At 39.5% G+C, this 27,167-nt stretch overlaps 1 long non-coding RNA gene across 2 annotated transcripts in view; it reads right to left on the reverse strand.

The window, feature by feature from the left end:
- Positions 1–18,810: 18,810 nt before the first annotated feature.
- LOC144264698 (uncharacterized) overlaps positions 18,811–27,167 on the reverse strand; it is an 88,643-nt gene continuing 80,286 nt past the window's right edge. For both annotated transcript variants that reach the window (XR_013346092.1, XR_013346093.1), the window contains one exon: positions 18,811–18,962. This is a non-coding gene — a long non-coding RNA (uncharacterized LOC144264698). The remainder of the gene's footprint in view (positions 18,963–27,167) is intronic.

The raw sequence follows: 27,167 nt of genomic DNA on the forward strand, positions 1-27,167 counted from the left end.
CCCCCTCTCCTAGGGAAAAAAAGGGATAATTTTCTACAGGTAAGGGTATGTCAAACAAAGTGTGTCCTAGACATTTGGAAGCACCTCAACAAGTTTTATTATGTTGGCCCCCACCTCCCATCAGGGGCCAGTTAAATGGAGTAACTGAAGAGTTATGTTAATACAGAAGAGACAGCTTCTTGACACACAGTCAGGCCACAAGTTAGGGGCATCAACCCAAACCTAAGGCAAAGCTCTTGGAAAGGAAGGGACAGAAAAGTCAGAGAATGTGCATGAGTGCGCCCATGCCATTGTCTCTTAATTACACACAAAATATCATTGTCAGGTGGTTTACCCCTTTGTAAGAGTAGTTCTGTTTCCCCCTCCCCATCATGAGGAAGGGATACACTGTCCCATGTGACTATAGGTCTCAGTTCTGCCACTTTTGTACTGAATAGCACCTTGCTGCATGAATAGACCCATTGAAATAAGTAGCACGTGAAGTAGAGTGAAGTATTACACAACGGGTGAAACCCTGGCTCCACGGAAGTCAAAGGCAAGACACCCACTGACTTCTGTGGAGCCAGGGTTTCACACAACACAGGTAAGGGTGATCAACTCATGACCTAAGGCTGCATGGTTAAAAGATTCAAATCAGGACAGGAGCATAGTAAGCTTGCATGTGCCACCTTTTGTCTGTCAAAACCAAAATGTCACTGGAATGTCAAAAGGCACTTCCATATTTCTAATAGTTCTCAGCTTTCTATTCCAGCCACTTGAATTCTAGAGAGGTTTAAAAAAGCAGGGTGTGTGTTGGAGGCAGGGTGAGAAATAGTTACAAAATTTTTCTCCTCTACAGATTAAGAAATGGCTAAATCATTTTTACTAATATTTTTAAAAGCAGTCATCTTTGGGCAGAGTCCAAGGCTGGAAAATTTTCCACCAGGTTTGAGTATAGCAGAGTCAATAATTGCTTTTTTGGGTTTGGGGGGGGAGGAGAGAAGAAAGCCACTGGAAGAACTCAGTTTGTTTTGAAGAAAACAAAACTCCACACATACCACAGATATTTGCCCTCCAAACTCACTTGCCAGAAAAGAAAATAGACCCTGAAAGTTTCATTTGGGTTGAACAGAGCATTTTGAATCACTGTTTCTAAAAGTGTTTCAGAACAAAATGTTGAAATGGTTTGTTTCAAAAAAGTCCGAAGAAAGCACTTTAACATCTCCAGTGGTTTCTTCATTTTTGTTTTTGGCCAAGCTATTCACCAAATTCACAAATAGTTTTGGTGCCCCCCAAAATGCATTTTGGGGGGGTGTGAGGAGAATCACCCAGATCTACTTATGGGCATCAGAAGAGATGTTACTGTTCCTGCAGATTACTGGAAGAAGAGGTGGTAAACATTTGGTAAGCCTGCCATATACTTCAAAGATAGAAAAGTTTAAAAACCAACTCCATTCAAAGGAACATGAAAATACTAGTAGGAAGGTAAATGACAAGAGACTTTTTAAAGTTTTCCAAGATGAAACAATATCAGGTGTTACAGAATTACCTCTTTTCATATTCTGTCTGTGTCCATCAAAACAAGCAAGCAAACAAATTAAATTGCTATCTTGTTAAGTAGTTTGACCACTGCAAAACTATTTGTCTGAGTGACACTTGTTATTAACTAACATCTTTTTCCTGTCACAGACCTGAAAGTCAGTTTTATATCTCCCATCTTTTCTGTAAATAACTTTGGATCTGATGTCTTGACACTGGGATTTTTATTAGACTCTTTCAAAGAAGAAGAAGAAGAAGAAACAAGAACTTGTGCAGATTGTATGAGCATTCTACTAGTTGCAAATCCTTTGGCATAAACATTTATAAGATAATAGTAAAACTACTTCGTAGGTCCCAAGCCCATGGAAAAGTGGACAAGGCTGAGTCCTGCTAATTGCCACATTTTCATATTTGAGTAATAAGCACCCTTTATTGAACAAGTGGCAGTTTCTTTCTAGCTGCACATAATTTACCAGGAAATAACCATTAGGTAACAGAAAATTGTTTTTAATACCACATTCACATGAGGTTTTGCCATCTGTTCAGCTGAGCCTGTTATTCTGTTGGCCAGAGCCCCAGGGTAGGTGTATCCCCATTTTGGTGCATAGAGCCCTTTTGGCAGTGGAACTGGTGCAGTTGTGCTGTTCAGAGCGGGGGTCTGTATATATCAGGGTATACATGTCACCTGCAAGACATTAAGTACTCCTCTGTGACAACTCCCTCCATGGCAGCACACCAGCAGTAGGCTGGGAAGAGTTGGAGGTGTAGGCAGTGGATCCTCTACTATATTGATCCTGCTATCCTTTTTAGGGGAAGGTGCTTATAGATTGTAGAAGCTGCTTCAGCCCACTGACATACTGAGGAAAGAGATGCAAGAGAAAAATCTTGGCTCCACTGAAGCCAGTGGGAGTTTTGCAGTTGATGTCAGTGGGGCCAGGATTTCATCAGCAATCTTAACATAGCATGCAATAATGTGACAGTCATTCGTATTAGGCATTAATGATCCTTAGGATGGTTGCCCAAACTGAGAAGGTTTAAGGACTATTGTACATTGAACACTACTTGTGACCTGGGAATTAGAGTAGTTTTTAGTTTTTGTTAATTTTAAAGTGGGAACTGCCAAGATTTTATTAAATGTTTTCTATAAGTTTGAGTTCTTTTAAAAGGGGGAAAAAATGGACTGTAGAAATAGGTGTGGTTTGCTTTTTATAAGCCTGATCCAAAGGCCATTAAAAAAAGTACCCCCATTGACTTTAGTGGGTTTTGAATCAAGCTGTACATGCTCCAGATGACTGGCTGCAAACCAGCTGTGTTGTACATCTGCAATGAGCCACCAGCTTGGGATGCAATTAAGGTTGAGACCAAAAACTAAAGATTCACAGACCTTCTGGTTCCTCCTCACCTCTCTCATGAGGAAGGTCACTAAGAGCAAGAAAGACACTCCAGCCTTTAGGTCCTGAATCTATCATCAGATTCAGGCATGTATGCCCATGTGCCAACCTAATGAAATCAATGGGTATCTACACAGACAAGGGTCTGCCTGCATAGATTCAACTCCAAGACTGTGGTCACAGTTGGACCATTCTCCATGGATTGGTTCCATTCCTAATCCATTCTCTGGAAGCAGGATTTCTTTGGGTAACTTGTCTGGGAGTTCCACAAGCAAGCTTTGAACTACACTCCAGCGATATTATCCAAAAGATATCATCTAACTGGCATTATATACCAAGTTACCAAATAGTAACTTGAGTGCATAGATACTGAGTGCTTTGGAGCCTTTGTTGTTATAGAACCCTACACATATCACCCAGGATGATTGCAATATTTGGTCATAAAATCTTGGGAGGAGGGGAATACTGTATAATTCTGAGTTATTTCCCCCAATTGAAAAAATGGGGCTTTTTGGCAAACTGTCATAATATAGCAGTTTTTATGATAGAAAATTGCAAACCTCCTCCCTCTATTCTAAAATTGGATATGTTGTAATATTAAAAACAAAGCTTAGTCAAAATCAAAATTTTAATATTTAGTTTTATACTCCCTGCTATCAATTTTAATTACCATTATGCTAATTTACCCTCAAAATGGACTTTTTTGCAAAAAAGTCCAAAAATAATCCCTCAAACTTTCCTGTTTTCATTTCCTCTCCTCCATATCCCAGAGACTACTCAAAATGGGAAATCCTCAGATTTCCAAGTTTTCTATTTTCATTGCAAATATTGTGCCCAGTCCAGGCATTGGGCAGCAATTTCATTGGTGCACATCACATTCAGCTATAAATTGTCATGCTTTGTCTCAGTGCAGTCACCTTATTTTCTCATTCTGTTGAGAGACTAAAACTGTAACAAAGCTTTGTCTCCTACATATAGGCCAGGGGAAAACTATGAAAGAGGAAATTGGCCACAGCCATTGCTCACTCACCCAGGCTCCATGGTATTATTGAAACTGTGACCACTGTCTGAAAAGTGCCTACCTTATATAAAAACGGCACTTTCCTGATTCAGTGATTCTGCCCCACTGTATATTCAAGATCAGTCGTCATGTAGAATGAAAGTAATTCACATGGCAAGTTCACAGTAAATCATATTTGTACAATGTACTCCCTGTTTAAAAATGAAACCGTGATAATTGGCTGTCATGTGTGAACTAAAGTTTGTATCTAAGTTAGTTTTGTAGTTAAGCACTTCAGCCCTTCAATTACACCTGTGGTGCTGGTTGAAAAGAGAACCCATGGATGTGCTTCTTGATTTAAGTGTTGATCCTTTAGTGGAGGACCCCTGAGGGGGATCCTTTTAAGGCCTATCTGGCTTCAAGATTAAACTCGATAAATTTATGGAGGAGATGGTATGATGGGATAACATGATTTTGGCAATTAACTGATCTTTAACTATTCATGGTAAATAGGCCCAATGGCCTGTGATGGGATGTTAGATGGGGGTGGGATCTGAGTTACTACAGAGAATTCTTTCCTGGGTGTCTGGCTGGTGAATCTTGCCCACATGCTCAGGGTTCAGCTGATTGCCATATTTGGGGTTGGGAAGGAATTTTCCTCCAGGGCAGACTGGAAGAGGCCCTGGGGGGTTTTTGCCTTCCTCTGCGGCATGGGGCACAGGTCACTTGCTGGAGGATTCTCTGCACCTTGAAGTCTTTAAACCATGATTTGAGGATTTCAATAGCTCAGACATAGGTGAGAGGTTTATTGCAGGAGTGGGTGGGTGAGATTCTGTGACCTGCATTGTGCAGGAGGTCAGACTAGATGATCATAATGGTCCCTTCTGACCTTAATATCTATGATTAAGTCTTGTCAATGAAGTCAGTGTAGATATATTCAAAAAAGATCACCAAGGTATATTACACACAAATAGGTTATAGAAGTGTGCAATCATTGAAGACTGTACTGTAAAATGCAAATGTGAAAAGCTAAGTTTACAACTTTAGCTTTGGATGTATTCTGAGTTTGGAATGCCCACCCATACAATTTTAATATTCCACATCCTGTTTCTGTTAACAAAAATCCAAGGGAGATCATAAAAACCTAAATCCTACATTGTGAATTATTTGGCTAGTATAACTAGTGTGCCCTGTCCCATACCCCTTATGAGGTCTGCCAGAGGAGGCTCCTGTCTTTTGTACCTTAGGAATGGTAGAAAGTTTGACTTACTGTTAACACACTCCCTTGTGGCTGGACATAGCACCTCCTGCTGATAGCTGCTCTGGCCCTGCTATGGTCTCATGCTGCAGTGAGGTCATTTTAAAGTCTCTCCACTTCCAAGGAGAGCAAGAAGTCCAATAAACTAAAAAACAAAACAACTTCAGCCTACCCAGGCTCACTCCTGGGCTCAGCAGGGCTGTCCTCCCTCTGTTGCATAGACCACCACTTTCTAGGGCTCTCTCTGGAGAGACAGTTCCAAACTCAGTATTTCTTTTCCTTCTCATCACCTTTCCCAATGGCTTGTAGAGGAACACAGACCTTCCTTCTCCTCTGCATATCAGTCCAGGGACCCTGTGGTGAGCAGCTAAGGTCTGCTCCCTCAGGCTCCTTCCTAGATTTCTTTCTAACTTTGTCAGTTCAAACCCTTTCCCACAGCACCTCCCTGGGCTTACTATACAGCTGCCTGGCTAGACCTATGCTTTACTCCATGACCATCAAAAAAGGGTAGGGGGGGAAGAAGAGGAAAAGACTGCAGAGTTCTTCTCTCCCTGCAATCTCCTTTTCCTCTCAGCTTCCTCTTTATGATCACCTCCCAGCTGAGTTTCATCTTCAACTGGGCCTGACCCAGCCTCCCAGTGCAAGCAAGTGTTTTAATTGATCTCTCTAGCTCCTATTAACCTTTTGAGAGGGAGGACTATATACCCTTCTTCTCCCCATCACAGGAACACTGACATTCCATCCATAGTTTAATATTCTTTTAGTCTGTGATAAACCACTGAGTCCCAGGAGTGCAAATATTTCCAAAGAAGTGGGGGACTGTCAATCTTCTCCTTTGCTTTCCCATTTAAGTACACTTGCTCATATCCAGTATCAAGGAAGCAATACCACTTAGCAAGCAAAGTATTTTAAGTGCACTAGCTGAAAATGTTTATACTTTGGTCCTGAAAAATCATACCGAGTAAGTTGATATATCAGCACCATTTTCAATCTGCATCATTTGAAATGTTGGTGTATGGGGGGGAGAAGATGGGGATATTTTGTTTACAGTCCAAGGCTATGCTCCCCTATCAAACTGCAGAGAGGGGGTATCATGTACCAGATATGGACTGGTACAGAGCTTCCACCCCAGAGATACACAGAAGAAAAATACCCAACACTTGGTGCTCTATTATCCGTTCAAAAACTTGAAAACCCAAAACACTGCTCCTCGAAAGTATTTTTGAGTCCTGGAGTTAAGTCATCTCTGGCAGGAGTGATTTAGCACTATTTACAGAGAGAGTGATATTTTCAGAGGCAGAGAAATCACCTAGATAAGCCTTTCTATTTAGTTGTGGGATTTCAACAAGAGGCTCTTGGGAGTTCCCTCTATAATAATCATTTCTTTTCACTATGAGAACCCTAGGGGACTGCAACTTTTGTGGTACAAGTATATTGTGCAGTCAGGAGCCTGGTCTCTGCTGCAGTGCATCCTCACTAAATTCTTCAACTGCGCAGCTACATTAAAGAAGCTTCTATGCAGTGTAACATTATTGGATGGCTATTTGCACGCCAGAAAAGTGAAACCATGGGATGTTAAGTGACTCAAATAGGAAGCTTATGAAATCTTAACAAGAGCGAGTGCAATACCTGCAGCTGCTCTCAAATTTCAAGGGATGTCACTCCTTTTACTTTAACAATTGCCTTCCAAACAAGGTTGGTGGATCCCCTTTTATTGTTGAAAATGATTCTTTACTTCTGATATAAAACAGACTATAAGAGGGAGTTATTTATATTAAACTGAGCATGTTATGTTATCACAAATAATTCTCATGTCCCTCATTTTGGGTTTGTCACACATTGCATTTCACATTTGAACATTGGCAGGTTAAAAAGTGTGGTACACACTATAACCCTTTGCATTTGTTCATACTTAATTCATTGCCAGATATTTTCACGATTTCTGTTAGCATACAATTACCTGGGACAATGTGCTGGATTCCATTCTGGCTATGCATCATCGGAATCATCACTTAAAAGTGTTAATATCTTTGTTACTGATAATGTTTGAGTCAGAAAGATGATCAGTTTTACTTGTAGTCTTAATACGGGGATGGACTAGATATTAAGACAATTGTGGAACCCCATGAGGTCACTTTTACTGAGTCACCTATCAGAGAAGGTCACACATTTTGCACCACCAAGTAGAGGTTGTCCCCGCCTTCTCTACTGAAGAAAATGCTAAAAACAACATTTAACTTGCACTAACTCTAATGTGAGATGTTGCATTCAGAGGTGTCAATGGCACCAACTGATTAAAATAGTCTTTTTACTTAGCTGTTACTTGTCAGAATCTTATTGAGTCAGCTTTGAGGAGACGACTCAAAATTAGAGACCCTGGTTCAAGATTAGAGGTCTTGATTTTCCATTATCTTGCACTTTGTGAAGTCACTTCCACCTAATTTGCACTACCTTAGTGCAGGTGTAATAGTACCCGAGCATAATGGATGCATTTTATACCCAATTTTCAATGTTTTCAAAGGTGTGAGCGAGCAATGAAGATCCAAAGTAGTGGAAAAGGTGGAGTAAGTTTCTATTTTTTATGACCCTTTTATAGCCTCTCAGGTGTATATTTCTTAGTAGACAGGGGTTTGTCATAAAACCACCATTATATTTTGCATTAGATGACTCTTATTGCCAGCCTCAGATTTAGTACAACACATGAAGGCAAACAATTGAATATTGACAAAATGCTTATATACACACACACTTGCTAGAAATCTAAACACGAAGATGAGTGAACTAGAGTGCCTGACTTTAAATGAGGATATTGATATAATAGGTATCACAGAAACTTGGTGGAATGAGGATAATCAATGTGACATGATAATAACAGGTATAAAATATACAAGAATGACAAAGTAGGTTGCACTGGTGGGGGAATAGCATAACATGTGAAAGAAAGCACAGAATCAAAGGTAAAAATCTTACATGAAACAAATTGTACCATATAATCTCTCTAGAAAGAAATTCCATGCGTGAATTATAAGAGTACAACAGCAGGAATGCACTACTGACCACCTGACCAGGATGGTTGCAATGTTCGCTAAATGCTAAGGGAGGCTACAAAAGTACTAAGCACAACAATAATGGACAATTTCAACTATCCTCATTTTGACTGGGTAAATATCACCTCAGGGCACAATGCAGAGATAAAACTGCTAGACACCATAAGTGACTGCTTCTTGGAGTATCTAGTCCTGCAACTCAGAAAGGGAGAGGCAATTCTTGATGTAGTCCTGAGCAGAGTACAGGATCTTCTCCAAGAGATAAGAATAGCTGAACAGCTCAGTAATAGTGACCATAACTTAATTAAATTTAGCTTGTAGGGGGAAATTAAAAAACAAAACACCCTCATAGCAATGAGGTGACTCACCAGTGCAGCACCTCCTGTTGGTCATCCTGGGAATTAGCTCTCCAGAGCACCCTCTGCAGGCCAGTGACTCACTTGCCACTGACCCTCATGTGCCTCCCAGACCCCAGTGCCCCTTTACCTTGGGGTGCTGCCCCCTGCAGTCTCTGGGTCTCCCCTCCCCAGGGAGACCCCTCCCTCTATCCCCACCTTGCCTCAGTGGCTACTGCCAGTCACCATCTAGCCCCCGCTCACTGGGACAGACTGCAGTCTGTAAACTCATCACAAGCAAGGAGGATTTGGACCTGCTGCCTTTGTCTAACCCTGGGCTGCCCCTCTGCAACCCCAGTACCTGCTTTAGGCCTGCATGTTCTCCAGGCTGGAGCTCCTCTGGCCTTTCCCCAGCCCCATTCAGCTCCCAAACAGCTAGACCCTTCTCTCAACAACTAAACCGCTCACAGCCCTTTTATAGGACTAGCTGTGGCCTGATTGGGGCATAGCTCCAGCTGCAGCTGCTTCCCCAATCAGCCTAGCCTATTGGCTCCCAGGGGAAGCCCTTTCCTAGGGCTGTTTGAACTCCTTCAGGACCGGAATGGGTGACCATCCCTCTACACCCCCCACCCCATCACAGTAACATTGAAGTTTAAGCAGGGGAACTACACAAAAATTAGGATGCTTGTTAGAAATTAAAAGAAGCTGTCGCCAGGATTAAATGCCTGAAAGGAGCATGGGGACAATTTAAAAACACCATAATAGAAGCTTCAGCCTAAATGTATAGCCCAAATCAGAAAAGACAATAAAGAAGTCCAAAAGAATGCCACCAATGCTAAACAGCAGACCAATGAAGGTCCTCAGAGGCAGAAAGGCATCCTTTAACATTTGAAAGTCATATCCAAGTGAGGATAACAGGAAGGTTCACAAACTCTGGCAGGTTAAGTATGGAAGTATAAGGCAAGCCAAAAAAGAATTTGAGAAGCAAATTGCTACACATGAAAAAAACAATGAGATTTTTTTTTATTTTTAATGTACATCAGCAGCAGGAAGCCTGCCAAACAGGCAATGAGGCCACGAGGTGACCAAGGTATTAAAGGAGCACTGAAGGAAGACAAGGCCACAGAAGAGAAAACAAATGAATTCTTTGCATCAGTCTTCACTGCAGAGGCTGTGGGGAAGACACTTCGTATTTGTCACCCAAAAAGGATAGCTCTGTTGTGTGTACTGTCCCACACTGACATGTCAAGAGAAGCAGTTTTAGACCACACTGATAAATTAAACAGTCACCAGGGCCAGACGGAATTCACCCAAGAGTTCTGAAGGAACTCAAATATGAAATTGCTGAACTGCTAACTGTTGTATATAACCTATTGCTGAAACAAGCCTCTGTACTAGATGACTCTGGCAATTACAGGCCAGTAAGCCTAACTTCAGTATTGGGCAAACTGGTAGAAACTATAGTAGAGAACAGAATTATCAGACACTGAGATAAACACGATATGTTGGGGAAGAGTCAACACAGCTTTTGTAAAGGGAAGTTAGGCCTCACCAATCATAATGCCACTATGTAAATTCATGGTGCACCCACACCTTGAATACTGTGTCCATTTCTGATTGACCCATTTCAAAAAACAAATAGTGGAACACGAAAAGGTTCTGTAAAGGGCAACAAAGATTATCAGGGTATGGAACGGCTTCTATATGGAGAGACGAAAAAGATTAGGGCTGTCACCTTAGAATAGTGGTGACTAAGGGAGGGCGGGGAGGATAAGAATAGAGGTCTATAAAATCCTGAATGGTGTGGAAAAGTGTTATGTACTTTTTTCCACAGTACAAAAACCTGGAGTCACCTGAAGAAACTAATAGGTGGCAGGTTTAATACAAACACAGGAAGTACTTTTTTTTTTTCACATAGTTAGCTAGTGGAACTCATTGCCATAGGATGGACAAACGTATATCATAACAGAACTAGATAAATTCATGGAGAATAGGTCCATCAATGGCTATGGTCAGGGATGTAACCCCTTGCTTGTGGTGACCCTAAATGTCTGACTGTCAGGAGGGAAAGAGAGGGCTGGAGCACTCCAAGTGCCCTGTGGTGTACCCTCCCTCCTGAATCTCTGGCAATGGCCAATGTTGGAAGGCAGGATACTGGGCCAGATGGACCATTGGTATGACTCAGTATGGCCGTTCTTATTTATTTTATTAATTTAGATATAAATAATAGTTAAATGTCGATCCAAGGCTCTAAGTGCCTTGATTTTGACAGAAAATGTAGAAACACCAACCATCATGTGAGCCCGTCGCTGAATGACCTGCAGTGCTTCATGGGAGTCATATGACTACATTGCCTGATGAGAGACATAGTCTGCCCAGGGAACCCAGGCCACAGGGGACAATGGAGGCACAAAACACAGAGAACTACATCTCCCAGGAATTATTATGATGCTACCAGGAACTGTAGTTTAATGTTGAACTGATTCAAAATAAGGCATTTTGACATTTCTGAATTAAGAAATTTCTGAAATTTTCATTCTGTAGAAAATTCTAATATTTTAGCTGTTCAGCCCAATGTGAGATGAAAAAAAAAAAGTCAAAATATCAGAATTTCCCACCAGACAGAAATTCCAGTTTTCACTCACCTCTACTCACCAGAAACCCCACATATGCTCGGGCGTATCCTGGTTCAAGACAAGCCTTTTTTTTTTTCCCCCCAGTGAATGGTAGACTAGAAAGGATATATTAGAAATTATGAACATTACTTCAGTACTGTGTCATGGACTAGGTCCACATTGTGCTAGATGCTGTATAAACACAGAACAAAAAGACAGTCCCTGTTCCACACAGTTTGAGGTATAAGACAAGAGAGAGACGCTGGCTATAGACAGACAAACACCAGGAAAGCAATGGGACAATATAAGTGAGTATGACAGATAGTGGTTTCAGCACATGAACTGCCTGTTGGGGTTTATTTGTTTGTTTGTTTTTTGGCAGGCTGCATGGAAAAGGACATGTGGTACTAAAATGTCTTCTGGTTTGCATTTAACTTTCAGTAACGCCTTTTTAAAAAGAACGTTGTTACGATAATGTTTGCAATATAGTTTGATGGCTTCGCGCCAAATTCTGCTATGAGTTACATTGATGTGAATTGGTGTTGACTCCAGATTTATTTTGGTGTAACAGAGCAGCATTTGACACTGTTATCCAAAGCAATAACATTGTGTGCTGAAATTAATATTAAAGCAAGCTGATTTTAGCTGCTAAATGTTTTATAAATACGAGAAAGGATCAGCGGGTAGATATTTTTTTTTTGTTAAAAATAAGCAAGCACTAAGACAAATTCAAAGGGGTCAGAGAATTCCCCTCTTCTCTCCTGCATTATAAATACTATTTGTGGTGCAACAATATGGAAAGATTCTTTCTTTAATACTTGCCAAACCAAAACTGTTCCAAATCAGCACGATGCCACGAGACATGAAATACATTAATAATTGGAGGGCAAGTTTGGCAAATTCTCATACCCTGGTGGAGCACTCCTAAGTTAATCACAGAATCATAGAATATCAGGGCTGGACGGGACCTCAGGAGATCATCTAGTTCAACCCCCGGCTCAAAGCAGGACCAATCCCCAACTAAATCATCCCAGCCAGGGCTTTGTCAAGCCTGATCTTAAAAACTTCTAAGGAAGGAGATTCCACCACCTCCCTAGGTGACGCATTCCAGTGTTTCACCACCATCCTAGTGAAAAAGTTTTTCCTAATACATATGTATGTTAGAGTATTTTAATGTGAATGATTTTTTTTTAAAAATTGTGTTGTTTACAAACTCGCTGGAATGCCAGGATTGTTTTACTGCACCCTGTCCCTTTAAGGATTGGAGTTCTACCAAGAGGTCAAAGGGGACACACTCATGAATATGAGTAGGGTGTGGTCCGGGGAGAGATGGTGTGCTCCTAAAAGGCTCGCCAGTAGTGACATTTGTGCAAACTGTGTTTTTTTAAGAGTCTAGGTTTAATAAAAGTCCAGTTTTACCAAACTAGAGTAAGGACATAAGAAACTGGTCCTAGGAAATCTTACAAATTTCTGCGGAACACATTATTTATCTGACAAATGAAGGGCTAGACTGTGTCACCGTTATTCATGTGTCATAGTATCTCACTCTTCAAATAGTCCCACTGAAATTAGAAGTTACTGTTGGCCAGCACCAAGAAGGCACAAGAAGCTTTACTACCTTTTGTGCCTCTGAAGAGGAATCCTGTTGGGAGCTTAATCATTGCTTCCTCTTGTTGAGGGTCTAGGTATCTGAATAAGAATGGAGTAAGTGTCAGGCCATGGCTCCACTGGTTCTCTACCCACAACAGATAGCTCAGCTAGCTATTATGGCGGGGGCAGCATGTTTCACATTCTTCAAGAATGGTGCAGCAAGCACGTTGTTGTATGGTGAGATCCTGGGGGAAATTCTGGCTGTCAGCTGGAATTCCTATTCCTCCTGTATTTTCCAACTGCTGCATAGCCCTTCTCCACTGCCTGATGGTGCAGAAGGCAGAGTTTACCCCTGTAAAGTTAGCGTTTCTTGCCTTACTCATCTTTTCTGAAAATAAGTTTATATGCCATATAATATATTACAGTAGGAATATCCTTCTTGAACTTTATCTGCATATATATATATATATATTAGGGTTGTCGATTAATCACAGTTAACTCCCAGGATTAACTTAAAAAAAATTAATCATGATTAATCACACTGTTAATACCAATCAAAATGTATTAAATATTTTGGATGTTTTTCTACATTTTCAAATTGATTTAAACATAAGGACATAAGAATGGCCATACTGGGTCAGACCAAAGGTCCATCCAGTCCAGTATCCTGTGTGGTGACAGTGGCCTATGCCAGGTGCCCCAGAGGGAGTGAACCTAACAGGTAATGCTCAAGTGATCTCTCTCCTGCCATCCATCTCCACCATCTGACAAACAGAGGCTAGGGACACCATTCCTTACCCAACCTGGCTAATAGCCATTAATGGACTTAACCTCCATGAATTTATCTAGTTCGCTTTTAAACCCTGTTATAGTCCTAGCCTTCACAACCTCCTCAGGTAAGAAGTTCCACAGGTTGACTGTGAGGTGTGTGAAGAAGAACTTCCTTTTATTTGGTTTAAACCTGCTGCCCATTAATTTCATTTGGTGGCCCCTAGTTCTTATATTATGGGAACAAGTAAATAACTTTTCCTTATTCACTTTCTCCACACCACTCATGATTTTATATACCTCTATCCTATCCCCCCTTAGATTCCTCTTTTCCAAGCTGAAAAGTCCTAGTCTCTTTAATCTCTCCTGATATGGGACCCGTTCCAAACCCCTAACCATTTTAGTTGCCCTTCTCTGAACCTTTTCTAATGCCAGTATATCTTTTTTTGAGATGAGAGGACCACATCTGTATGTAGTATTCAAGATGTGGGCATACCATGGATTTATATAAGGGCAATAAGATATTCTCTGTCTTATTCTCCATCTCTTTTTTAATGATTCCTAACATCCTGTTTCTTTTTTTGACTGCTGCTGCACACCACATGGATGTCTTCAGAGAACCAGCCACGATGACTCCAAGATCTCTTTCCTGATTAGTTGTAGCTAAACTAGCCCCCATCATATTGTATGTATAGTTGGGGTTATTTTTTCCAATGTGCATTACTTTACATTTATCCACATTAAATTTCATTTGCCATTTTGTTGCCCAGTCACTTAGTTTTGTGAGATCCTTTTGAAGTTCTTCACAGTCTGCTTTGGTCTTAACTATCTTGAGCAGTTTAGTATCGTCTGCAAACTTTGCCACCTCGCTGTTTACCCCTTTCTCCAGATAGTTTATGAATAAGTTGAATAGGATTGGTCCTAGGACCGACCCTTGGGGAACACCACTAGTTACCCTCTCCATTCTGAAAATTTACCATTTATTCCTACCCTTTGTTCCCTGTCTTTTAACCAGTTCTCAATCCATGAAAGGATCTTCCCTCTTACCCCATGACAACTTAATTTATGTAAGAGCCTTTGGTGAGTGACCTTGTCAAAGGCTTTCTGGAAACCTAAGTACACTATGTCCACTGGATCTCCCTTGTCCACATGTTTGTTGACCCCTTCAAAGAACTCTGATAGATTAGTAAGACATGATTTCCCTTTACAGAAACCATGCTGACTTTTGCCCACCAATTTATGTTCTTCTATGTGTCTGACAATTTTATTCTTTACTATTGTTTCAACTAATTTGCCCAGTACTGACGTTAGACTTATCAGTCTGTAATTGCTGGGATCACCTCTAGAGCCCTTTTTAAATATTGGCGTTACATTAGCTATCTTCCAGTCATTGGGTACAGTAGCTGATTTAAAGGACAGGTTACAAACCATAGTTAATAGTTCCGCAATTTCACATTTGAGTTCTTTCAGAACTCTTGGGTGAATGCCATCTGGTCCCGGTGATTTGTTACTGTTAAGTTTCTCAATTAATTCCAAAACCTCCTCTAGTGACACTTCAATCTGTGACAATTCCTCAGATTTGTCACCTACAAAGGACGGCTCAGGTTTGGGAATCTCCCTAACATCCTCAGCCGTGAAGACTGAAGCAAAGAATTCATTTAATTTCTCCGCAATGACTTTATCAGCTTTAAGTGCTCCTTTTTTATCTCAATTGTCCAGGGGCCCCACTGGTTGTTTAGCAGGCTTCCTGCTTCTGATGTACTTAAAAAATATTTTGTTATTACCTTTTGAGTTTTTAGCTAGCTATTCTTCAAACTCCTTTTTGGCTTTTCTTATTACATCTTTCCAGTTAATTTGACAGTGTTTATGCTCCTTTCTATTTATCTCACTAGGATTTGACTTCCACTTTTTAAAAGATGCCTTTTTATCTCTCACTGCTTCTTTTACATGGTTCTTCAGTCACGGTGGCTCTTTTTTAGTTCTTTTACTGTGCTTTTTAATTTGGGGTATACATTTAAGTTGGGCCTCTCTTATGGTGTCTTTGAAAAGTGTCCATGCAGCTTGCAGAGATTCATTCTAGTCACGGTATCTTTTAATTTCTGTTTAACTAACCTCATTTTTGCATAGTTCCCCTTTCTGAAATTAAATGCCACATTGTTGGGCTGCTGAGGTGTTCTTCCCACCACAGGAATGCTAAATGTTATTATATTATGGTCACTATTTCCAAGCAGTCCTGTTATAGTTACCTCTTGGACCAAATCCTGTGCTCCACTCAGGACTAGATCGAGAATTGCCTCTCCCCTTTTGGGTTCCTGTACCAGCTGCTGCAAGAAGCAGTCATTTAAAGTATCGACAGATTTTGTTTCTGCATTTCATCCTGAGGTAACATGTACGCAGTCAATATGGGGATAATTGAAATCCCGCACTATTATTGAGTTCTTTATTTTGATAGCCTCTCTAATCTCCCTTAGCATTTCATCGTCACTATCACTGTCCTGGTCAGGTGGTTGATAGTAGATCCCTACTGTTATATTCTTATTAGAGCATGGAATTACTATCCATAGAGATTCTATGGAATATGTGGATTCATTTAAGATTTTTACTTCATTTGAGTCTATATTTTCTTTCACATATAGTGCCATTCCTCCCCCCCTCCTCCGCATGACCTGTTCTGTCCTTCTGATATATTTTGTACCCCGGAATGATTGTGTCCCATTGATTGTCCTCACTCCGCCAGGTTTCTGTGATGCCTATTATATCAATATCCTCCTTTAACATGAGGGACTCTAGTTCACCCATCTTATTATTTAGACTTCTAGCATTTGTGTACAAGCACTTTAAAAACTTGTCACTGTTTATTTGTCTGCCTTTTCTGATGTGTCAGATTCTTTTTTATGTGAATGTTTCTCATCTGATCTGGCCCATACTTTATCCTCTTCCATCCTCTCCTCCTGACTAAAACCTAGAGAATCTCTATCAATAGATTCTCCTCTAAGAGAAGTCTCTGTCCGATCCATGTGTGCCTCTGCAGCAATCAGCTTTCCCCATCTCTTAGTTTAAAAACTACTCTGCAACCTTTTTAATGTTAAGTGCCAGCAGTCTGGATCCACTTTGGTTTAGGTGGAGCCCATCCTTCCTGTATAGGCTCCCCCTATCGCATAAGTTTCCCCAGTTCCTAATAAATCTAAACCCCTCCTCTCTACACCATCATCTCATCCACTCAGCATACAAAGTGCACACTGCTCACTTATTATTTTTGATTACAAATATTTGCACTGTATAAATGCTAAACAAAATAATAGTATTTTTCAATACACCTCATACAAGTACTGTAGTGCAGTCTCTTTATCGTGAAAGTGTAACTTACAAATATACATTATTTTGTTACATAACCACTCTACAAAAAACACGCAGTGTCAAACTTCAGAGCCTGTAACTCCACTCAGTCCTACTTCTTCTTCAGCCAATCACTAAGATAAACAAGTTTGTTTTCATTTATGGGAGATAATGCTGACTGCTTCTTATTCACAATGTCATCTGAAAATGAGAACAGGTGTTCACGTGGCACCTTGGTAGCCAGCATTGCAAGATATTTACATGACAGATATGCTGAACATTTGTATGCCCCATATGCTTTGGCCACCATTCCGGAGGACATGCTTCCATGCTGACGAGGCTTGTTAAGAAAATGATGTGTTAATTAAATTTGTGACTGAATTTTTTGGGGGAGAATTCTATGTCTCCTGTTATGTTTTACCTGCATTCTGCCCTATATTTCATGTTATAGCAGTCTCGGACGGTGACCTAGCACATTTTGATTTTAAGAACACTTTCACAGCAGATTTGACAAAACGCAAAGAAGGTACCAATGTGAGATTTCTAAAAATAGCTGCAGCACTTGACCCAAGATTTAAGAATCTGCAGTGCTACCCAAAATCTGAGAGGGATGAGGTGTGGAGCATGCTTTCAGAAGTCTTAAAAGAGCAACACTCAGATGTGGAAACTACAGAACCCAATCCACCAAAAGAGAAAACCAGTCTTCTGCTGGTGTCATCTTATTCAGATAATGAAAATGAACATGCGTCGGTCCGCTCTGCTTTGGATCATTATCAAGCAGAACCTGTCATCAGCATGGATGCATGTCCTCTGGAATGGTGGTTGAAGCATCAAGGTACATATGAATCTTTAGCGCATCTGGCACGTAAATATCTTGCGACACCGGCTACAACAGTGTCATGCAAACTCCCGTTCTCATTTTCAGGTGACATTGTAAACAAGAAGCAGGCAGCATTATCTCCTGCAAATTGTCACCTAATTTGTTTGTCTGAGCCATTGGCTGAAGTAGGACTGAGTGGACTTGTAGGCTTTAAAGTTTTACATTATTTAATTTTTGAATGCAGTTTTTTTTGTACATAAATCTACATTTGTAAGTTTTGTTTTTTACAGTGCAAATATTTATAATAAAAATATAAAGTGATCACTGTACACTTTGTATTTTGTGTTGAATTTGAAATCAACGTCTGAAAATGTAGAAAACATTCAAAATATTTAAATAAATGTATTCTATTATTAACAGTGCAATTAATTGTGATTAATTTTTTTAATCATGTGATTAATCATGGCAATTTTTTTAATAGCTTGAAAGCCCCAGTAAACCCAACCCCCAACCCCCCCTCACACACGAAAGGTAAGGAAACCCCTTTCAACATAAGAAATAGAATTGTGATAAAAATCTATTTTGCACTGAATCTTGAAAAAAATATATGAAATTTCACATATTTGAGTAAGAAGATTTTTTTGGGGGGGGGGAACTCATGGAAATTTTATTTTGCGGTAACATTTTGGCAAACAGTTTTTGTATAGCCATGATGGTAGCATCACATGTGTATGTTAAATTGCAAAGAGTGCCATTTCCAAGCCTTTGTAGACATTCAAGGACATATTTTATTTATTTGTTTTATTTAGCGTGTGTTTCTAGGGTGCCCACAACCCTACCTGCTGAGACTCACATACATTAATAGATTAATTCTAGCACTCCCATGAAGCAGAGAAAAGTATTACTATCATCCTCACATTACAAATGGGGAACTGAGGCACCAAGAAATTAACTGACTTGTTCAAGGTCACAGAGAAGTCTGTGGTAGAATCAAGAACAGAATCTAGTTCTCCTGAGTCTTAGTCTAGTGCTTTAATCACAAGACCATCAGCCCTCTCTTTATTTTGGCCATGTAAACTGATTTGTGAATAAAAAGCTGATTGAGGGAAAACTTATAGCAACATATCAACAGTCACATGTTGGAAACTTTATTTAGAAAGCCATTTCTCTTCAGCTCACAGACCATCTGGTGTATGTAGGCTTCAGTGGCACTTTACAGGATATCACACTTTCAGGTTTGCAGCCCTTGATCCTGTCCGATTTCACAGCTGGTTGATCCATCCGCTTAAATGACAAACACTGATAATTATATAAAGTTTTCACAACTCTAAAAATGACATCAATAGGTGAATAAACAAATGGAATAAGATTTTCTGAATGTTTATAATATACAAAGGAAACCCACACATTAAGGCCACAATTCTGATAGATGTAGAAAGCAGACACACCCCATTTAATGTCTATAACTTGACTCCTAACCTGGAGAAAATACATGACTGCCACCTCTACAGATTTTGATTTAAATGGGTCATTTGTTTCATTAATTTATATGGACAAAGCATTTTTCACAACCTCTGTACTTTACTGCATCAGTAGAAGTATATGCTACCACAAGCTCTACTAATTATTACCTGAGACAAGTGTTTTCTCCCCTTTTAAAATAAGGATGCAATTGCTCTGAATTGCCCCATTTGTTAAAAAAACAACTGGCCATGAGCTGAACGTTAAGCACATTAGTAATCCTGTTAATTTCAGATGGAATTAAAATAAAACATATCTATAATGGTTTGCTGGACTGGTTGGATTATTTTAATATAAAGTTTTAAATGCTTCAGACAACTCTAGATTTTTATTATATACTTCATGTATTCAATATGTGAGAAAATCTATTTAATCTTAAGTACATCCTGATCCCAGCAAACAGCTTGAGTAAACAGCTGAGAAAAAGATCCCAAGCTAACATACCCACCTCCAAGAGTACTTTCTTCCATACTCAGTAGCAGTTGCACGTGGTTGGTATGACAGAGTAGATTGGACAGTGGAGGGAAAGTAAATGATGAATGGATGCATAAGAGTTGCTGGATGTGGGAAAGAGATACACTGTGGATTTGAGGGAAAAGAATGAGTATCAGTGTGTGGAAAAGAATGGATGAGTGATGAGTGTGTATGTGGGGAGAGAGGACATATGTGGTATGAAAATGAGTGGACATATATGGGGGATGAGTGATGGATGGGGAAATAGGGCTTTATTGAGTAGAAAACACAGATCAAAGAGGAAGGTACAGACAGAAATACTGAGATTGAAAGGGTGCAAGAGATGGATAAGATGGAAGGAGAGCAATTGGCGATGACACAATGCAAGAGAGTGAGTAAAGATAGGAGAGAATGCATAACAGGAAAGAAAAGACAAAAGGAAATGCGAGCAAAAAATCTCTGAAAGAGAGAGACGAATAGGTACTATAGAAAGATAGAAAATGTGGATTGAATGGAAAAAAGAGAACAAAAACAACAGAGACCTATGAATTATGTTTAAATAAAAGAGATCAATTAATTTTAAAGGTGAAACCAAATATGCACACAGGGCTATGAACCACACTTTGTTCTTTGTGACAAGACACATGAAGAGCAGTACTTTTGTCTCTGAAATGTATCAGATTGCGCTATCACAAGTTTCCACATATAGAGACACAGGATAAGAGAAAAAGCACCTTATTCAGAAAGTTTCTTTGATCATTTTCCTAGCAATCTTTTATTAAAAAAAAAAAAGTCAGAAATATCACCTGCTTAGTGTTTTCTCACAGCACTTGTGATTTACATAGGTGTTAAAACCTTAGCCAATTTATGTTCACAATCTGCTTCTTGGTTTGCAGTTGAGATCTAGAATGTGGTATCATTTACAGGAAAGGGGAAAAAAATCCAGGAAATAATATAAACTAAATTAAACTTTCCTTAATGTCCTTAAGTAGTAGCTCCTTATTTCCTTAAAATAAAATAATACCTAACAAGAGAGAGGGACTTATTGTACCTAGCTGATAAGGGGGCCTAGAGCCCTGAAAGGGCTTCAGGAAATGTAGATATTGGTTATACCAGAGCCTCTGGCACTAGCAATATTGATGGTAAGGCCAGAGGTTTTTGCTCAGAGAGAGCGTTGACCTCATGGGTTCAAGAATCAGCTGAAGGATGAAGAGTGTTCCAACTGCGTCAATAGTTTTACCAAGGACAAGGGGTATGAATCCAAGCCGACAATGAGGACTTCATGACCTCCTCAGAAGACCAGGTACAATCTGGCAATGTTCCCTAGCATATATCCATAGTTGCCATTCCCCTACAACTGTCCTTAACAAATAAATAGCCTTCAGAGCTTGTCAGATAATGGGATATCTTTCCCCATGGAAATTTCTGATTTTTCAGAAAAAGAAAAATAATCAAAAGTTGAAAAATGTACACTGAAAATTCTTAACTCAAAATTGAACATTTGGATTTAAAAATGTTACAGTGGGGTCTCACAGGAGTTGTAGTTTGTATGGCCCTATTGTCCTCTGTGGGCTGGGTTCCCAGGCCAGACTACACCTTGTTTGATGCACCATGGATTCCCCTTTTGCTGAGGCCATGGCCCTGGTATGAGTCCCTTGCCATGGTATGTCATCGGAGATGTAGTCCTGCTGAGTAACCTGGGCAATGGCGGGCATGAGGAAACAAACTACAACTCTCATGAGGCACTATGATGGCATTTCCAAATTAAAAATATCAGTTTTTGTGTGTTCAGTTTGAGGAAAAGTTGAAAGATTATGTGGAAAGCAGAAAATTTCTTCATCCAAAACTAAATTTTCCATCAAAAAACAGTTTAGATGGAAAATATTTGATCAGCCTCACTAGGGAGTTCTCATGCTAAGGTCTGTTAGAGAATCTTGAGTAGGTAGTACATTGGCAGAGGGCAAACCAAGCCATGACTCACATCAGGCCTGACACACTCATTGTCCCAACACACTATTGTCATCATCTGTATCTCAAAAGTGTCGTGTAAAGTATCATATACAAACTGGTATCATGCTGGTCCTGAAAATTATTGCATGATGTACGTACAAAGCGTTTTAAAAGCATGCTGGAAATCTGTAATTAAAATGTGTTTGGCAGGCAGCACAAAAAGCCTACCCTGCCTTTGAGAAAGGAATGCATATGTACTTGTGTGACCAGACTGATCACAGAGGACAATGAAAAGTACATTTTCATGTAAGGTCAACAAAGCCATCACGTTAGCAAGTGGGGGAGATGACTGCTTAAAGATCATGATGGAGGAATGGAGTCTGCAGAGATTACTGCTTTATGATCACGATGGAGGAATGGAATCTGCACACCCAGGAAGCCTTCCTGGCTCTTGAAACAGAGACAATGAACTCTGGCGTAATATAAGGAGCAAAGAGACATTCAAGTCATCCGTCACCTGAGAGAACCAAGAAGAACAGTGCTTTGTATTTATGAAAGATTGGTTCTCCTGCCAAAACAGACTGGAACATGCTGACAACTTGATGTGAATAAGAAACTATGCTAAACAAAGCTACATCTTTCTAGAATTAAGTTCTAGACACTAGCAAAAGGGCTATTTTTGTTTTGTTGATAACCTTTTCATATCTCTTTCATTCTTGCTTGAAATCACTTGAATCTATTTTCTGTGTTAATAAACGTATTCTTAGTGTTACTACAAAGCATTTCAGTGCTGTATATTCAGGTGAAATGTATAACCCCTGCTGAGATAACAAGTGGTTGTGTGTACTGACTCTTTGGAGGCAGTGAAGTTGGTGTTACCTCTGTGAGTGTCCAGTAGGAGGAACTGGAAAATGCAGGAGAGATGATTTCGAGGAGGCTTGGTAGCCAATGTGTTGTTGGGGTCATCTGCAAGGCGTAAGTGGAGCGGTGAAGTCAGGATGAGACCATTGTGTTGTGAGCACATTGCTGGTGTCAGCACTCTGAACCAAATCTGCCCAGTATAGGGAAACCCATGGACACAAGGCAGATAGTGACAGAACCCCATATTGATGTTTTGAGGGTTCACCCAGATCACAGTAATATCTTTACGGAGTAAGTTCCTTATACTCTAAACGGTCCAGTCATGCTCCCGCTTAAATAGCAAAATTCAAATGGGATCAAGATAAAACTATACCAAACTAGTATGAAAGTCACCATTTGAATGAATGGGACTGCATTTGGGATTCAATAGCTATTACTCTGCAGCCATTATAGTATTATAATCCACAGATGCTGCAGTGGTATTTCATTTTAACTGCTTTGGGATCAGGTTCCCCTTTAATGATCCTTTAAAAATTACTCTTCACTTTTTGAAACATGGTTTTGTAAAGGCTCAATTGTTCAGATAAATATGCTAATTATTTTATCTCTTGCTTTAGGAATGATGTAGTTTTGGAACACTGCCAAACGCATTCTGTCACACCAGATAGCTAGTTTTGCCTCAGCCACCGAAGAAGAATATCTTAGCACAATCAGAGTTCTCAGAGACAAGTTGCAAGTCATCTTAAGATTCCAATATTAAATCTCTGGTGCACTTTTTATGTGACCTTTGGCTCAAAAAAACCAGCACAAAATGATTCCAAAATAGAGATGACTGCCGTTCTTTAACTGTAGCTTTAAGAACTAGAATTGCAATAGACTCTTTAGGGAAAAAATTATATCAAAAGAATGTCTTTAAATATAGCTCTCTCTGGTGACTGTGCTTCAGTTTAATGGATTTCATTTAGAAAGTAGTGAATATTTTTCTCTCCCTTTATTATTGTAGAGCTCTCAAAAATGTTCTAGGGTCTTTAAAGGCATGCATGACAAGAATCTGCCCCAGAGAGCTTGAAACTGCATACACAGGTATGTAACATCAAGGAAACTATTCAAATGAGCAGTCACACACATGGCCTCATCTAGGCAAAAAGTTGCGCCCAACAAGAGACATGGAGATTTTATTTTATAGGAAGTAGTTGAAATTTTATAACACATCTGAGATCACCAAACAGAAGCACAACCAATAATGAATTAACCCTTAGCAATACCACTGGGGAGGTAGGTCTCAAATTCTCAAAGGAATTTTGGTGCCTAAGTCCACCACTAACATTCTCAAAACCAGCACTTAGCGGTTGCCGAACCCCAAAAGTGCCTACATTTCCATCCAAAAGCATTTGCAAAGCCACTGAAGCACTGACCGCCAACCCATAGCTAACAAGTTACTTGAAGTCCTAGTTGAAGCTGAAGCCCCAGGGGACCTAAAGTGGAATTTTCTAACTAGACATTTCCCCCAGCTATCTCGGTGGAGGGGGGACTCATACCGTAGGCATGCCTAAGAACTGATACCTGTCAGATCCCACTGCAGGAGGGCCAGATGCAGGCTACCAATAGGTGACAGAGCAGCAGAATACCCTCACAAAAGACAGCCAGGGACGAGCAGGTTGGGAATGTTGAGGGAAGAATGTTGATGCAACTGTATAATAATTCCCTTGCCAATTTGCTAGCAGACAATTTAAAGGGATGCAATCCATTTGTAACAAATTATATCTTTTTACATTGATTTGTTTAAAAGCATTCATAGTTTCACTAATAGTTTAGATTTTGGCAAAGACTAAAATTTTAGTAAACACAAAACAAAATATGCACACGCTTCCTGTGCTTGGTTAATTAAGCATTAGATGGTGAAAAATTACAGTTGGAAAGAATGCATTTTGTATGTTTAAAAAAAATGATCCACTTGTGAGATATTTTTGCTTTCAGATTCTTGTGTAAGACATGCAAATGAGTTATTTAACATACAGTAGCTAATTGAAAAATTAACTGAGTTCTATTGACGTTGAGGAAGGGATTAGCCTATAAGCAATACAGGCAGAATTTCTTTACACAAAGTGTAATTAAATTAGAACTTTAGAAGATAAAAACTCTAAAAAAGTGAAGTTTTTTCGGCAAAAGCTCAACTGAGCACAAACCCGCTACTCTTATCGCCATTAGGTATTTTGCAGTGATGGCCAAATACTACACAGTTGCTTTCAAGTAAGCAGTCGATGTGGAACTGAATTGGAAAATAATTATATACTTTTATTGTCCATTTCATGTAGCAATGGAGAAAAAGTTTTAGTGAGAGAATAACTGCAGACTGAAATCTAACCCCTGGAACAGGAGTGCAAGAAGGAGGACTTGGGAGTGCACGTGTTAGCTCACCGCTAAATACTCACAGGACACCTCTCATGCCCATGGCTAGAACTTGCTCTGTGCTGTATTTGGGACCTTATAGCAGTTGATGGCATCACTCCAATTTCAGGTATCATAGGGGAAACATCTTTATTATAAGTTTGTGCAATGCCTAGCACAATGGGACCGAGACTGCTAGATACTATTGCAATATAAATATTATTTATTGTCTGTATTGTGGTAGAGTCTATGAGCACCAGTTGTTGACCAGGACCCTGTGGTGAGAGGCACTGCACATCTAAAGAAGAAAAAGACGGTCTCTTCCCCAAAGAGCTTACAATCTAGGCCTATACTTTAGTTTTGACTGGTAAAGGACAAATGAAATGAATGCATTACATGTAAAAGAAAAATGAAATGTATTTGTCATATTTAAATCTATGTGCATTTGATTAATCATTTAGGACTTTAAATCATTTTTAAAGAAAATCTTTTTTGGCTGTCTTTCACATGACTGCTGCTTACTTTGCATCACTCCACTAACACATACTTTAACTTTCACCTTGCAGGAATATTCAAAGTGTGTGGTTCCTAAAAGAGTCCTTCAAGAGAAGTTGTGTTCTATACCATACGTGTTAAATATAGCAACAGAATGGTTAGATGCTGAGGGCTTCCAATACATCTTTCATTTACAAAAGTGTAAATCAGCAGTACTGCCATTGAACCAAAGAGTCAAAATAGTCCCTAAAAAGAAAAGGAGGACTTGTGGCACCTTAGAGACTAACCAATTTATTTGAGCATAAGCTTTCGTGAGCTACAGCTCACTTCATCCCTGAGGTGCAGATCTCTCAGGCTTTTAAAAATATATGAAATACTTTAATTTTAAAAAAAAAACAACAACAAAAAACAACCCCCCCCCCCACTCAATTTCACTAAGTTGAAAACAATTATGAGCCAAATAAACTAGGAAGAAGAATTTAGTCAGAAAAATGTAAATGATAATCAGGAATCATGTAATAATGCCTTTCTAGATATCGAGAAAGTCATAGTCCTACAAATGAGGAAGGAGGAAGGCTGTGCTGATTTAAAAAAAAAAACAACAACCCACAACAATCTGGTTTAGTGGGACATGAAGGCAGCTATAAAAAATATATACATAACAAATGAAACAAAGGGAAAGCTGATAGTAATGAATATACATTAAAATTTTGGGAAGGGAAGCAAAGGGAAACAAGGAGCTATCATTGAGAGACAGAGTTCAGGACAATAAGGACTTTTAAAAATATGTGAGGAACAAAAAGAATCCTGACAATAGTATCGGTCCATTACTATATGGAAATGGTAGAAGTATCATTAATAATGCAGAAAAGGCAGAAATATTCAATAAATATTTCTGTTCTGTATGTGGGGAAAACAGATGATGTAGTCTCATCACATAATGTACATAATACTCTTTCCATCCCACTAGTATCTCTGGAGCATGTTAAACAGAAGCTACTCAAGTTAGACATTTTAAAATCAGCAGGTCCAGATAACTTGCAGCCAAGAGTTTTAAAGGAGTTGGCTAAGGAGCTTGCTGGACAATTAATGTTGATTTTCAATAAGTCTTGGAGCACTGGGAAAGTTCCAGAAGACTGGAAGAAAGTTAACATTGTGTCAATTTTTAAACAACAAAATAATCTGGATAGTTATAGGCCTGGGCAAGAGAATGGAGAAGCTGATATGGAACTCAATTAATAAAGAATTAAAGGAGGGTAATGTAATTAATGAAAATCAGCATGGGTTTATGTAAGATAGAGCCTGTCAAATTTACTTGTTTTTTTTTTTAAATGAGATTAAATATTTGGTAGATAAAAGGTAATAGTGTTGACATAATAGACTTCTGTAAGGAGTTTGACTTGGTATTGCATGACATTTTGATTTAAAAATATATAAAATTAACATTGTACACATTACATGGATTAAAAATTGGTTAACTGGTAGGTCTCAAAATGTAACTGTAAATGAGGAATCATTATTGAGTGGGTCTATTTCCAGTGAGGACCTGCCGGGGTCAATTCTTGGCTGTAGGCTAGTTAACATTTTTATCAATGATCTGGAAGAAAACTGATAAAGTTTGCAGATGACCCAACATTTGGGGACTGGTAAACAGTCACGATTCAGAGTGATCTGGATCACTTGGTAAACTGGGCACAAGCAAACAATATGCATTTCAGTACTGCTAAATGTAAATGTCTACATCGAGGAGCAAAGAACGTAGGCCATCTTTACAGGATGAGGGACTGTTTCCTGGGAAGCAGTTACTCTGAAAAAGATTTG

Source organism: Eretmochelys imbricata, chromosome 5, assembly GCF_965152235.1.
Source record: "Eretmochelys imbricata isolate rEreImb1 chromosome 5, rEreImb1.hap1, whole genome shotgun sequence".
In the NCBI taxonomy this organism is placed as follows: Eukaryota; Metazoa; Chordata; order Testudines; family Cheloniidae; genus Eretmochelys; species Eretmochelys imbricata.